General features: G+C 51.5%; 1 protein-coding gene across 2 annotated transcripts in view; it reads right to left on the reverse strand.

The window, feature by feature from the left end:
• Positions 1-15,056, reverse strand: part of LOC147729857 (transmembrane protease serine 11D-like) — a 437,959-nt gene that overhangs the window by 258,054 nt on the left and 164,849 nt on the right. The gene's annotated exons all lie outside the window — the stretch shown is intronic.

Consider the following 15,056-nt stretch of genomic DNA (forward strand, 5'->3'; position numbering starts at 1 on the left):
TTATTGATCGCTAGCGCCGGGACGCCTCTTTGCTGGGGCAGCTGTCGCGCTCATACAAACTAATAACATAACATAACATAACATGACCATCGCCAATCATCTAACTCTTCCACTACTTCAGCAACAAAATCAACATCTACAATAACTTTTCTTCTCTATTGGACTCACCCACCCTTGCCGCCTTACAACACAATGAGTTAAGTTGCCCAAAAAACACAATGACCTGCTGACCCACCATAATCGCATAGGAAACCGCGTCCACCATGCGCTCCATTCACTCAGGATCTCATCAAATCTCTGTCCCTACTTGATTTTCACCAAGTGGCTTGACCCCATCTGTGCCTCACTCACCCCGATGCTAAATTACTTCCTCAGAAAAGCCTCCTTCCATGACACCTGGAAACATGCCACCAGGCTACCCCTTCTGAAGAAACTCTTCACAGATCCAAAGACTCTGGCAAATCACTGACAGATCTCCTTGCTTCCCTATCCAGCTAAAGTACAGGAAAAACAACGGAGTGTACACCTAAACTACAACCTCCTTCTTGACGCCTCTCAGTCCAGTTTCAGGTTCAACCACAAAACCAAGACTGCCCTCATTCGGGGCATGGCCAACTGCCGGGGGAAATGGCCGCACACTAGCAGAGCTCCCTCACACCAAGCCTAAATAATCCGTAAATTCCAGTGCTGCCCTAAACTAAATTACCCGCTGGGCACAACTGTAGATCCTCAGCCGGACCCGGACTGTGTGCGTGGAGGACCGAGGTGCGGCCTGAGGCACGGGTGCTGCCCAACTTCGCTGATCTGGATTAGAGGTGCGAACCTGCTTGCTGCTTCCTGGGGGGCTGCTTCTGTTCATCCGGGGTTGGTCCTGATCCTGCCAGGTCGACTGCGGAGTCGTCCCCGGCGATTTGGGTGGCGAGCGGGTTACGCTCCTCGGGGCCCATGTGCAACCGACCTGTAAATAACACCGATGGCCTGAGGGTGCCTAGTGGGGCATGTGCAGGAGCATACACACATCATTCCGCAATTCCACGCCGGTGCTGGCCCCCAGAACGACTGCTTCGCAATTGAGTGCGGATTGCTGAAGAAACTTCCCTGCAGCGCTGGGGGCCACGGTGGTACCGGGCACTATGTGGCGCCTGTGGGAGCCGTGCTGATTCCAGCTCCCGAGCAATTTTAAACTTGATTGGCGTGGCTGGATGCCAGCGGAGCGATCAACTCCCACCTGCTACCCCCCACCATCCGCCAGGTATGAAATACGCAGCGGAGAGGTAGTGACCCATGCAAGCCCGTCTACACCTGTCCACGCCTGGATCGCGCCCAGCGCCAGACCCCTTGGCCCCGATAATGCCACGACACCCTACGCCGCTAGGAAGCCAGCCCCCTCCACTCTCTCAATGCCGGCCAACTACACACCTGCTTCCGGGCCACCCCAAAGCGCACCCAAGGACCCTGCTCCTACCGGAACTGCAGATACACCAGCCTCCAAACCAGCATCACATCCACCAGAGCAGGACGCAACAACCTCTGATGCATTCTACTAAACACCCGCTCCGCCCGCAGACACTCCATCGAACTCTGGGACCTACTCAACTCCACCACCCCAGACATCCCCTTCTTGACGGAGACCTGGATGAACCTCTCCTCGGCACCCAACATCGCCATAGCCATCCCGGACGGCTACAAGATCACCCGCAGGGACCGCACCAATGGCACAGGAGGACTAATCGCCATCGTCCACAGAAACACCCTCAGAATCTCGACCAGTACCTAGGACACGCTTATCACGCCGAACACCTGCACTTAAAGATCCACACAAACCCGAACACCACCCACAGAGGAACCCTCATCTACAGACCACCCAGCCCCCGGCCGCAGTTCAGCGACTCCATCGCTGACTGTGTCAGCAAGCATGCCCTTGCGTCCACGGACAACATCCTTCTCAGAGACCTGAACTTCCACCTTGAGAACACCAACAACAGCAACTCCACCACCCTGCTCGACAACCTTGCCAACCTCGGACTCAAACAGCTCGTCATGACCCGCATCCACTCCGCCGGACACACGCTCAAACCCATCTTCTCAGCCAGCAACCACGTGACCTTCAGCCATACCACCGAACTCCACTGGACCGACCACCATTGCATCCACTTCACCTTCGAGAAACCTACCACACACCACCGCACACAACAGGCCCCCCACCGCAGCTGGAGCAAAGTCTCCGAAGATCAGCTAATCTCCACCCTCGTCTGAAACCCACCAACTAACACTACCGACACCGACCCCGCCGCCCTCAACCTCAAGCAACGGATTGACGACTGTGTCAACACTCTTGCCCCAATCAAGAAACCCTCGAATAGACACACCGACAGAAAAGCCATATGGTTCACCGCCGACCTCCAGGCATCCAAGCAGGCCTGCTGTAGGCTCGAGAAGAAGTAGCACCACGAACAAACACTAGACAGCGCCATCCGCAGATACCACAAACTCATCCAAACCTCCAAAAGGACCACCTTAAAAAGAGCACATTGACAACAACGCACACAACAGCAAAGAGCTATTCAACATCATGAAGGAACTCACCAACCCCAGCTCCAACTCCGACATCCCACAATCACAAGACCTGTGCGACGCCCCAGCCATCTTCTTCCACCGCAAGATCGCAGACATCCACAACAGCTTCAGCAACCAGGGCCCCCAACAGAAACAGACACCTCAGACTCTCCGCCCCCCAGCCTCATTGACATCGACTTCCTGCTTTCCTGGACCATCAAAATCATGAACACCATCCACTCCGGTTCACCATCCTACCCCTGCCCGCACCACATCTTCAACAAAGCAAGCTCCACCATCGCATCCCATCTCCGCAAGATCATCAACAGCTCCTTCGAGACTGCCACCTTACTGTAGAGCTGGAAGCACACCGAGATCAAAGCCCTACTTAAAAAACCCAAAGCTGACCCCAAGGACCTCAAGAACTTCTGGCCCATCTCCCTCCTCCCGTTCCATGCGAAAGTCATTCAGAAGGTAGTCAACAAGCAACTGACCTCCTACCTAGAAAAGAACAAAATCCTGGACCCATCCCAATCTGGATTCCGCAGCAACCACAGCACTGAAACAGCCCTCATCGCTGCAACCGACGACATCAGGGCCATGATGGACAACGGAGAAACCACGGCCCTCATCCTCCTGGATGCCTTCAACACTGTCTGCCACCACACCCTCCGCACACGCCTCCACAACGCAGGGATTCACGACAGAGCACTGGACTGGACCACCTCCTTCCTCACCGGCAGAACCCATAGTATCCGCCTCCCCCTTTCCACTCTAAAGACACCAAGATCATCTGCAGCGTACCTCAAGGATCGTCCCTCAGCCCAACACTCTTCAACATCTACATGGCATCGCTCACCAACATCGCCAGATGGCACAACCTCAACATCGTCTCATACGCCGACGACACCCAGCTGATCCTCTCCCTCACCAAGGCCCCCACCACCGCCAAATCCAACCTCCACGAAGGAAAGAAGGCCATCGCCGAATGGATGATGATCAGCCGCCTGAAACTGAACTCAGACAAAACGAAGGTCCACATCATAGGTTCCACCCCCTCCACCTGGGACGTCTCATGGTGGCCGGCTGAACTGGGAGCTGCACCGATGCCCACTAACCACGCACGCAACCTGGCAGTCATCCTGGACTCCACATTGTCAATGACCCATCAAGTGAACTCCATCTCCTTCTCCTGCTTCAACACCCACTGCATGCTCCGCAAGATCTACAGATGGATCCCCACTGGTACCAGAAGGGCAGTAACCCAGGCCCTAGTCAGCAGCAGACTGGACTACGGCAAAGCTCTCTACGCAGGAACATCAGCCAAACTCCAGAAACGACTACAACGCATACATAACGCCTCAGCCCACCTCATACTTGACATCCCCCGACACAGCCACATCACATCCCACCTGAAAGACCTACACTGGCTCCCTGTCAACAAGAGCATCACCTTCAAGCTCCTCACCCACGCTCACAAAGCTCTCCACAACACCGGACCAGCATACCTTAACCAACGGCTCACCTTCTACACCCCGAACCGCCAGCTTCGCTCCGCTGACTTCGCCCTCGGCACCGTCCCCCGCATCCATCGAGCGACCGCCGGGGCAGATCATTCTCTCACCTTCGCGCAAAAAACTGGAACACCCTCCCCATCCACTTATGACAGACCCAGGACCTGCTGGCCTTCAGGAGACTTCTCAAGACCTGGCTATTCGAGCAGTAGCAGCACCCCCTTACCCCCAACCCCCCAGCACCTTGAGATCCTCACGGGTGAGTTGTGCGCTCTACAAATGTACTGATTGATTGATTAAGAAAGCTGGTGTGCACGGCGCCCATCATTGTCCCCCGTCTTTACTGGGAGATGGACAGCGAATCTAGTCATCAGTAGCTGGGGCATACTCCTATGACTCATATTCCGCAGGCAGTCACAGTGATGCAGCACTGGTGCCACTACCAAAGGCCACCATTGCTACCAGTATCACAGCACATGCGCTGGGCATAACTGACCTGCACACCCGGGACACCAGGGTCATCATCCAGTCCTACACCTCCTCTCTCGAGGGCGCGCTTTAGTAGCCGTTGTCCCCAGCGCAACCCAGGTCCGGGGTTGGTCCCGTATGCAGGCTGCGGTGAATAGCTAGCTAGGCCCCTCCTTTTCGCCCTGCTGCGATTGAAGTACTGAATACAACATGGCGAGTGGCCGTGACGCCCGTAACACGATCCAAACTAAGCTGGAAAATATGCCTGGCAAAAGGGGCAAGGGGATACACCGACCTCTCCCAAAGAAGTAAGAAGCCCACCAGAGCGTACGTTGCAAGATATACTAGCAGCCATCACCATGGTGCGCACATCCCTAGAGGGCCGCATTGACACCATCGCAGCTGAAGTCTCCTTGATCAAGGCGGATATGCGCAAAATAAATGAGCGTCTCTCTGAGGTGGAATCTATGACCAAGGAACTAGTGACTGACTGATCTTCTCAAGCGCCAAGTTGCGGATCTGCAGGTCAACCAGGAACTGTTAGCACATCAGCTCGATGACTATGAGGGCTATGCGCCGCAACAACGTGCACATTTTGGGTGTGCTTGAACGGGCTGAGTGGCAAGCGGCTGATCTCTTCATTGAGAATCTTGTGTTACAGCACCTCCAACCTAAGGGTCTATCCAACTTCTTCTCAATTGAAAGGGCGCACAGGGAGCCAGGTGGCAGACCGAAACCAGGAGCACCGCCCCGTCCCCTCCTGGTGCGGGTATTTAACTTTAGAGATCGAGATGTCATATTACACTCGGCAAGAGTAGGCCTGCCAGTCACAATTGAGAACAGCATGATCACTTTCTTTTCTGACTTTACACTAAGGGTGCAGAAACAGCGTTGCAGCTTTCTAGAGGTAAAACAAGCTCTGCGTGCGCAAGAGATTAAGTAAGCAATGCTTTTCCCCGCAAAGCTACATGTCGAAGCTGAAGAAAAAACCTCGTTCTTCTCCAGCCCTGAGGATGCGTGGGACTGATTTGAGAGATGGTGCATGGTCAAGAAGCGGAACAACAAGGATTGCAGTGAGATGGGACGTCAGCCACCGACGGACAGTCGTCAAAAACTCACAAATACTGATGTTGTTGTTGTAGATGCCTCACCGTGTCATAGTCAAACGGAGGAGCATTGAGACCCTGGAAGTTTTTCAGGTGCAGTCCAAACTAGAGAACTCATTGTGGAAACTATACTCTGTGTGCTACGCCTACTATGTGTAGGTTGCTTGGTTCGCCTGCTGCGGATGATGAAGGCAACAGAGAAGTACCTATTTATATAAAGTGAGGTGTTGGGGGTACACACTTAATGGTACTATTTTGCTGCTTTACCTCTTTTCTGGGGACAGGTTCCGGGGGCATAAGTTTGCCACAAAACACTGTTACTGGGAGTGGGGTTGGTACACGCACCTACAAGTTTTCTAGGGTGGGCAAAGGGCACTCTGCAAGTTTGGGAAGGTGGGTGGTTCCTTGTCCGCCATGCAGGGAAGGGGGGGGTTTGTCTGTTTTTATTTATTTTTGTTGGGTCATTTGTGTGTTTGGGGGTGGGCATCTTGTTCACAGCACCTCTCCATCATGAACCATATCCAGTGTACTGTACACAGTTCTTTTTATTGCGACGGGAGGGACGGGAATGTATTAGTTTGTATTGTTCTCTTTTTCCCAGGTATGACAAATATGACAGGCTCCAAGGAAAGGAAATCTCTGGTTACATGCTTTTGGTATTTCTGTGTATGAAGAAAAAGTGGTCTATTGATGTGTACCCCCCTTGGGGTGTTCACGGAAGGCTCCCCCTGCAACTGAGTGAACACGCAAAGGCCGCTATGGGCATGACGACTAGACAGGGGCTCAAGCTGTTGCCGTGGAATGTCAACGGGCTGGGAGACCAGATCAAGCAGGGAATAGTGCTCCAATTTTTGAAAAGACACTCACCCGATGTAGTCCTCTTACAAGAGACGCACTTGCTTGGAAATGCTTGTAAGGCCATGTCGCAATAGGGTTTACCAACTGGTGGCACACTCGGATTTTGGATCTGGCTCCCGGAGAGTGGGCATAATGGTCCTGAAACCATTCCCCATGACAATTGACCTTGTCCGTACCGATATCCTTGATAGGTTCGTTGCCACCTCCGGGACCTGGGAAGGGCGCATATTCAATCGCCTTTCTGTCTATGTACCGCCGGGATTGCACACCCAGGCATTTGCAGATCTTGTGGATCTTCTCCAATGGCCCCGGAAAGCCTTGCCGCCCTCCCGCACACTGACCCACAGCTTTCTTGGAGCGATGGGCATGGTGGATATCTGGAGGAGACTGCACCACACTGAGCAACAATACACTTTCTACCCAGGTGCACACCGTAGTATGTCCCGCATAGACTATGTTCTGACGCTCACACACCAACTTGACAGTGTGAAGGAAATACAGCATTGGTAACGGGAATATCCGACCATTCACCTATCCTATGTCGCCTGGAGGTAGGGGAGCCACGGTTGGCTGTACATCCCTGCTCACACCCTGGTATCTTACGACTCCCCAAATTAGAGACAAGATCTTACGTGAGTCAGACCTTTACTTCCAGGAGAACAACGGGTTGGTAGATTTGACAACAACACTTTCGGAGGCCTACAAGGCTGTTATACGGGGGGTGGCTTTGGCCCAGATCTCAGGACAGCGCAAAGAGAAGTGTGCAGAAATGACTCGCTTGGAGGGAGAAATCTTACACTTCAGCTACATGACTCAGTGGAGGTGCGTCAGAAACTGCGTATTAAAGTCAAGGAATATACTGACTTGGCAATAGAGGCTGCCGAATCGCACCCGAGGGCCACGCTCAGCAGAATTTATGACGTCTGCAATAAGGCTGGCAAATGCTAGATCGTAGAGATCAGGCTCATCGCGTTGTGGTCGAGATAGAGACAGACTCTCACTCCCGCCAACTGCCCCCCAGGATATAGAGGATGCATTCGGCCAGTATTATCAGTCACTCTATATGTCCCAAGCAGACTTCCTCACTTTTCCGGGATATTTCATTGCCTTCGATCACTGACTAGGAGCGTTACGATCTTGACCTAGATATCACAGTTACAGAGGTCGAAAAAGCAATTCACGACTTACGCTGTGGAAAAGCATCGGGCCCTAACGGCTTGACCATTAAATGGTTTAAGCTCACAGTGGGCAAGACAGAACCCTATCTCACCGAAATGTTTCATGAAAATAAGAGGGGGGAATGCTGCCCGAGGATCAGCGGCTTGCTAATATCATTGTCATTCATAAAGTGGGCAAACCGAGTAATAAGTGTTCCTCCTACAGACCCATCTCATTGCTCAATTGCGAAGCGAAAATCCTGGTAAAGGCCCTTGCCTCTCGCTTGCTTGGGTCATTACCTGAATCCTGGCAAAGGTCCTTGCCTCTCGCCTGCTTGGGTCATTACCTGCATGGTCCACCCGGACCAGTCAGGGTTTATGCCCGCTAGGAACACCTCCCTCAACTTGCGTAGGCTCCATGGGGTGTTGTGCCCTGCCGACACAATTAGAGAGGATGCTTCGTGGTCTTTCTTGATGCAGCTTCAGCATTTGACACCATCAAGTGGCAACAGAGTTTGCAGCCCTTCACAAATTGGGTTTAGGCACTGAGTTTACGAGTAGGGTTTAGATTATCTACCAATAACCGCTCGCCCAAGTAGTGGTCAACAACAGGAAATCTTCCGCTTTCGTTCTCAGCAGGGGCACCAGGCAGAGATGCCCCTTGTCCCCTCTTCTCTTTGCCCTGGCCCTTAAGCCTCGGGCAATGTGGGTCCGCAAGGACCCCGTCATAAGGGGCCTCAAATGGATGTCTGGATAGGAAGACCGCATATCACTGTAGGCGAACGATATTTTGCTTCATATGGCATCCCCGGCTGCATCCCTCAATGTGGTACTGGACATATTTCAGGTGTTTGGTAGATATGCTGGCTATTCTATAAACTGGACAAAATCAGTGCTAAATGTCCTCTATGGAAACAGACACCATCTCCCTCAGGGATATCAACTAGCGGAAGCTACTGACGGCTTCAAATACCTGGGAATATGGGTCTCTAAAGATCTGTCTAAATTTTACGATCGCAATCTCGTGCCCCCTCTAGTGCGCTTTAAATCTGACATCCTACATTGGAAATCGCTTCTGTTGTCCCTCTTGGGCCATGCGGCCTTATTCAAAAAGATGTCCCTTCCCAGATTCTTATATGCTCTGCATAATACTCCGCACCATGTTAAATCCTCGTTCTTTAAAGAAATCGATTGTATCAAAAGGGACCTGCTGTGGGAGGATAAGCCACCTCGTATCGCAATACATAAGCTCACGTTAGGGCGGTTCGATAGGGGCATCGGACTTCCTGACATACAGAAGTATTATTGGGCATCACACCTAGCGATGATTAACCAATGTATGTATAGGCCGCAGGGCGACCCGGCCTTCCAGATCGACTGATGGCTCCTCACGGGAGCCAATTTTGATGCGGCCCTTTATATGCGGTCGTTGAAGCCTGTTCTGACTGGCCCAACTGGGCATGCGGTGCAGGTGTGGAAAGCCGCTACCAAAAGTTTGGGATGCGAGGGGAGACTCACGCAGGCCACACAACTCTGGCATAGCGAGCAATTGGGCAGGATGATTCGTTCGAGGTCTTTGATCATTGGGACTTCATAGGTATATCCAAGGTGGGTGATTTGTGGAAGTCAGGTGAGGAGGTCCCTTTTCCTTGGCTGCAGCAGGAATACGAATAAGCGCAATCTGAACATTTCAGGTATCTCCAAATTAGACATGCCTTACTTGCGGTTCTCCCTAAAGGTAGTTCACTCCCCGAGTCCACCTCACTTGAGGATAGAGTTCTAGATGGCGACCACAGGAGAAGGCTATATCACTCATTTCCAAAAAGCTGATTAACATCATGGTAGATCCCATGATTCACCTGAGGGTTAAATGGGACCACAATGTAGCGGGATTGGATGATGATGAATGGATGGCGGCGGTGGCCTCCCCTCGTGAGGTGGCCATCACCTCCAGGCTTCGCATGGTGCAGCTGAAGCTTCTGCACAGAACCTATCTGTTTGGGCATTATTGGTTCGCATGGGATATAGCTCAGATTGCAACATTAAATTGGCCCTCCCAAATGTATGGGGCCCTACCGACCTGAATTCCAAGGAGGGCAAATGGGTTACCTTGGGGCTGATGGTGGAAAAACGAAAAATTTGTGGAGGGCTCAGAGCTCACCGAGTATAGAAGAACGGGGTAAAGATATGGACTGGTGTAGGGTCACGGAAGAATCCATATACAAAGCCAGGGGGTGCCCGAATAATGGACGCAAGTTTGGGGGCAATGGAACATTCACAGGGTAGAGACCTCCAAGATCGAGAGAAGATATTGTAAATGGGATCTGAATATGTTTCATTGGGGACTGTAATTATTGTTTCATGATAATTATGAATCAAGTATCACTTGCAGCGTAACAATATTGCCAATGTACGTGTAACTTGATTTTTCCATATGTTATGCCTTGATTTCAATAAAAAAGATTTAATTAAAAAAAATACTGCCCTCATTCCCACCACCGACGACATCCGCCTCACCATGAACAGAAGAGACACCACAATACTTATACTGCTCGGCTTCGCAGCTTTAATAGACACCGTCTCCCCCCATCCTCAACCAAGTCCTCCATGAAGCTGGCAAATGCAGACTCACTCTCCAATGGCTCAGCTCTTTCGTCAGCACATGCACCCTGTTGGTAAACCTGACACTATACACCTCTGTGGCCTCAAACCTGATTTGTGAAGTCCCCAAAAGATCTTCATTGAAACTCACACAGTTTAACGCCTACCAACATCATCTGACCCCACAGAATCAGCATTTCATAGACTGAAGTCACTCAGCTCATCCTCCTCATCAGATGACACTCACAAGACCGGAACTAAATTTACCCCCTTCAAGTCCGAAAATCACCAGATTGGTGAAGACCAACTATCTCAAGCTCATCTCAGAGCGAGATCACCATGCTATGCATCTGCGTAATTTGCATCGGCTTCCTGTGAAAAAAAATGGATTCCTTTCAAGTCCTCTCTATTAAGGCATAGAGCGCTCCATCATTCAAGACCTGGCTACTTATCTGCCAGGATTGCCGGTTATAACCCTGTAAGACTTTTGCAGCCATCCAATGACCATCAGGCAAGACTACCAAGAGTTTGTCTGGCCATATCTGGTGGACATTTGTTTTCTTTCTTTGGCCCGGTAGGCTGGAATAATCCTGTTGGGTTTATGATGGATTAGTGATGAAATATTGTTTAAGAAAAGCCTTAAGATATGGCTCTTTACACAGTAGCTCTCTTCAACCTTTCTTCTTTCTATAATGTTTCTTGTTGCAGTAGGGTTCTCTACCTTTCTTCTCTCTGACTATACCGCTTAGCACTGGGACACTCTGTTGAGTAGTCGGGCACTCTAGAAATCTCTTTACATTAACATTAACTTAGGCAAGATGGAGGTGGTACACTTTGGATAAGACACTTCACTGTGGACGTCAGCCTGGTTGCCAGCTGAACTAAGACCAAAACTCATTCTGATCAATCGAGCTAGGAACTAGGGGTAGTGAGGGACAACCAACTCCTGATGGCCAACCAAATCAACATCTTCCTGTTTCCAGGTCCTTAAGATCCTCAGAAAAATGTATACAGGTTGAACAGGACGCTGCAATAGCTTGCCTGCAGTTCTTTGCAACCATGGAAGCAAAGGATGCTGGGAGTATATAGCACAATGTTGAGCCTGTACATGTACAGGAGGATGAGGAGGTCCGGCAGATCACCAGATACGATTTACAATCCTTGATAAGGGAAGCAGTTGATTCTGCTCTAGCAGAGCCTCCAGCCAAAGGGCAGAAGATGACCTGGATTATGATCTAGATACCGTTCAGCATTTGTTTACGGCAATCAGAACTGACCAATAGATTATGTGTTTTTTAAGCATGGGATTTCAGTTACATTAATAATTTCGAGGTATTGCAGATAGAAGGGAGTGACCATTACCCTTTAAGTACAATACTTAAAATGATTAATCTCTTTCCCACCTACTACGATGGTACAGGCGGTCAGGATAGGTGATTCCTTGACCTCTAGGCCAAGGTCAGCATTCTCTCCAGCAGCTCTGCCTGTTGCAAACTGCGCCAGCATCTGAGCCCTCCACCTCAGCAGGGTTCATGTCAGCAGCCCGTCCCTGCGCTGTAGGCACTTCCGGTATCCCCCTGTGTTCCTCTTGCTCATTGTGTTACTCCTTTCCTTATTGTTTGTATTGTTGTATGCCTTCTATCTCGCTGTCTTACTGCTTCTTATTGTTTTTATTGTTGTATACTGGTTGGGGCTTCCCCTCAATGTACTGCCCATAGTTCTTGTTCTGCTTCTGTCCCACCGCTGCTGCCCCTGTGGTCCCGCCCCCTACCCAGCCGCTCCTGCCACCCTGCATCTGCTCCCTCCCACTCCCCTACATATGGCAACCGCGCTGCAGGTGCGCCAAAGGCGCGCCTAAGGCAAGCACGTCTGCGCCCGTCCGTGCCTGGACAGTGCCCAGCACCAGAACCCCTGGCTCCTACGAACGCCACGCCACCCGACTCTGCTACGACGCAAACACCCTCTGCGAACTCCGGCCGATCTTTGAACTGTTCCAGGCCAGCACAAAACTCACCCACGGACCCTTCACCTGCCGTAGCTGCAGCTTCACCAGCCACGAACACCTGCGTGTCCTACCCCACCTGTCAGAGCAGAACACAACCACCTAGATGCATACTACTCAACAACCGCTCCGTTCACAAGCACGCCATCGAACTCTGGGAACTACTCGACTCAGCTTTCCCGGACATCGGCTTCCTAACAGAGACCTGGATGAACCCCTCCTCGGCACCAGACATTGCTATAGCCATCCAAGATGGCTACAAGATCACCAGAAGGGACCGCACCAACAGACCGGGAGGAGGAATTGCCATCGTCTACAGAAACACCCTCAGAGTCTCGACCTACACAGCAGACACCTCCAGCACCGCCGAACACCTGCACTTCCAGATCCACACAGACCCCAACACCACCCTCAGAGGAACACTCATTTACAGACCCCCCGGACCCTGGCCACAGTTCATCGACATAATCTCCGACATCGTCAGCGCGCACGCTCTTGCTTCCACAGACTACATCCTCCTCGGAGACCTGAATTTCCACCGAACTCCACTGGACCGACCAACGCTGCATCCACTTCACTCAAGAAACCCACCTCGCACCACCACCCGCAACGAATCCCCTACCGCAGCTGGAACAAGGTCACCGAAGACCAGCTCATCACCACCCTCGCTCGAGACGACACCGACACAGCCGCTCGCAACCTCAGGCAATGGATTGACGACTGCGCTAACACACTCGCCCCGATCAAAAAACCCTCAATCAGACACACCGACAGAAAGGCCAGTTCGTCACCACCGACCTCCAGGAGTCCAAGCGAACTCGAGTACTGGAGAGGGAGTGGTGCCACGAACAGACTCTGGACAACCACGCAGCCCTAAAGAGCACCAGCCGCAAGCACCACCAACTCATCCGAGCCACCAAAAGGACTACCGTCAAGGAACGCACACAACAGCAAAGAGCTCTTTAACATCGTGAAGGAACTCTCCAACCCTAGCTCCCGCTCTAATGACATCCCGCCTTCGCAAGACCTATGCGACTCCTTAGGCACCTTCTTCCACAGCAAGATTTCAGACATCCACGACAGCTTCAACGCCCAGACCCTCCCCACAGCCGCCGACACCGCAGACTCCCCACCCCCGGCCTCACCAACCGCCTGCTTTCCTGGACCCACGTCAACGATGACGACACCATCAAGACCATGAACACCATCCACCCTGCCTCACCATCCAAGCCCTGCCCTCACCACATCTTCAACAAAGCAAACCACATCATCGCACCCCAACTCTTGAAGATCATCAACAGCTCCTTCGAGACCTCCACCTTCCCGGAAAGCTGGAAGCATGCCGAGACCAACGCCCTACTCAAAAATCTACAGCGGACCCAAAGGACCTCAAGAACTTCTGGCCCATCTCCCTGCTTCCGTTCCCGGCAAAAGTAATTGAAAAGATCATCAATAGGCAATTGACCCACTTCCTCGAGGAGAACAACATCCTGGACCCGTCCCAAATCCGGATTCTGCAGCAATCACAGCACCAATACCACCCTCATCGCTACCACAGACAACATTAGGACCCTACTGGACAACGGTGAAACCGCGGCCCTCATCCTCCTGGACCTCTCGGCCGCCTTCGACACCGTCTGCCTACACACACGCCTACACGACGCAGGAATACGCTGCAAAGCCCTGGACTGGACCTCCACCTTCCTTACCAACAGAACCAAGAGGGTTTGCCTCCCCTCATTATGTTCTGAAGCCACCAAGATCATCTGAGGCGTGCCCCAAGGATCATCACTCGGCACTACCCTCTTCAACGTCTACATGGCACTGCTCGCCAACATCCACCGCTCGCACAACCTCAACATCATCTCCTACGCCAACGCCACTCAGCTGATTCTCTCACTCACCAAGAACCCTACCACCGCCAACCTCCACAAAGAAATGAGGGCCGTAGCCAACTGGATGCAGAACAGTTGCCTGGAACTCAACTCAGATAGGACAGAGGTCCTCATCCTCTGCACCACCCCCTCCACCTGGGACGACTCTTGGTTGCCAACTGCCCTGGGAGCTGCACCCCCACCCACGCATGCAATCTGGGGTTCATCCTGGACTCATCGGTCTCAATGACCCAAAAAGTCAACGCCGTCTCCTTGTAGAGCGGTGGAGAAGGAGTAGGGGAGACAGAGGGGGTTTGTTAGTCAGTATTGTATTACTGAAATCACTGTTCAATGTTCCAAAAAAAGAAAACATTGTATAAGCAAAAGTTATGCACATAAAAGATTACATAGATCATAGTTATTCACATTACAATATAATTCAACACAATTGCATTTAAAAAAGGTTAAAAGTAGCCAAAATTGTCGACGCGTTTCGGTGTTTTAGATCGATGGCACACCTTCCTCAGGACTACATTAAAATTCTTGAATATCTTTCGCAGTTTTCAATTAGCGGTACCAGTCTTAATCCTGGGGATAGAGTAACCTTATCCACTTTTATGGGTCTTTGTGTTTCCTTGATAGACTTTGTATTTATGATCGTGGCGTTGTAAATCGTTCTGCATATAAGTCAGGAGACCGGGTGACCAGGCAGGCGGCACGCTGCTCCGACCGCGCAAATTTACAATGCCAATAGCTCAAAGTCGCGTAAATGCGAGACCTGTTGCATTGCAAATGCTTGTTGCCTGATCTACACGGAATTGATGCGGACTGCGCTGCAAATTAATTAAATAAAGTAGCGCGGCCGCTGAAGTGAAATAAGTAAAGACCATTAAAGACAATAGTGCTCACCTATTAAATAA

The sequence above is a fragment of the Lissotriton vulgaris genome, chromosome 2_1 (assembly GCF_964263255.1).
Source record: "Lissotriton vulgaris chromosome 2_1, aLisVul1.2, whole genome shotgun sequence".
In the NCBI taxonomy this organism is placed as follows: Eukaryota; Metazoa; Chordata; class Amphibia; order Caudata; family Salamandridae; genus Lissotriton; species Lissotriton vulgaris.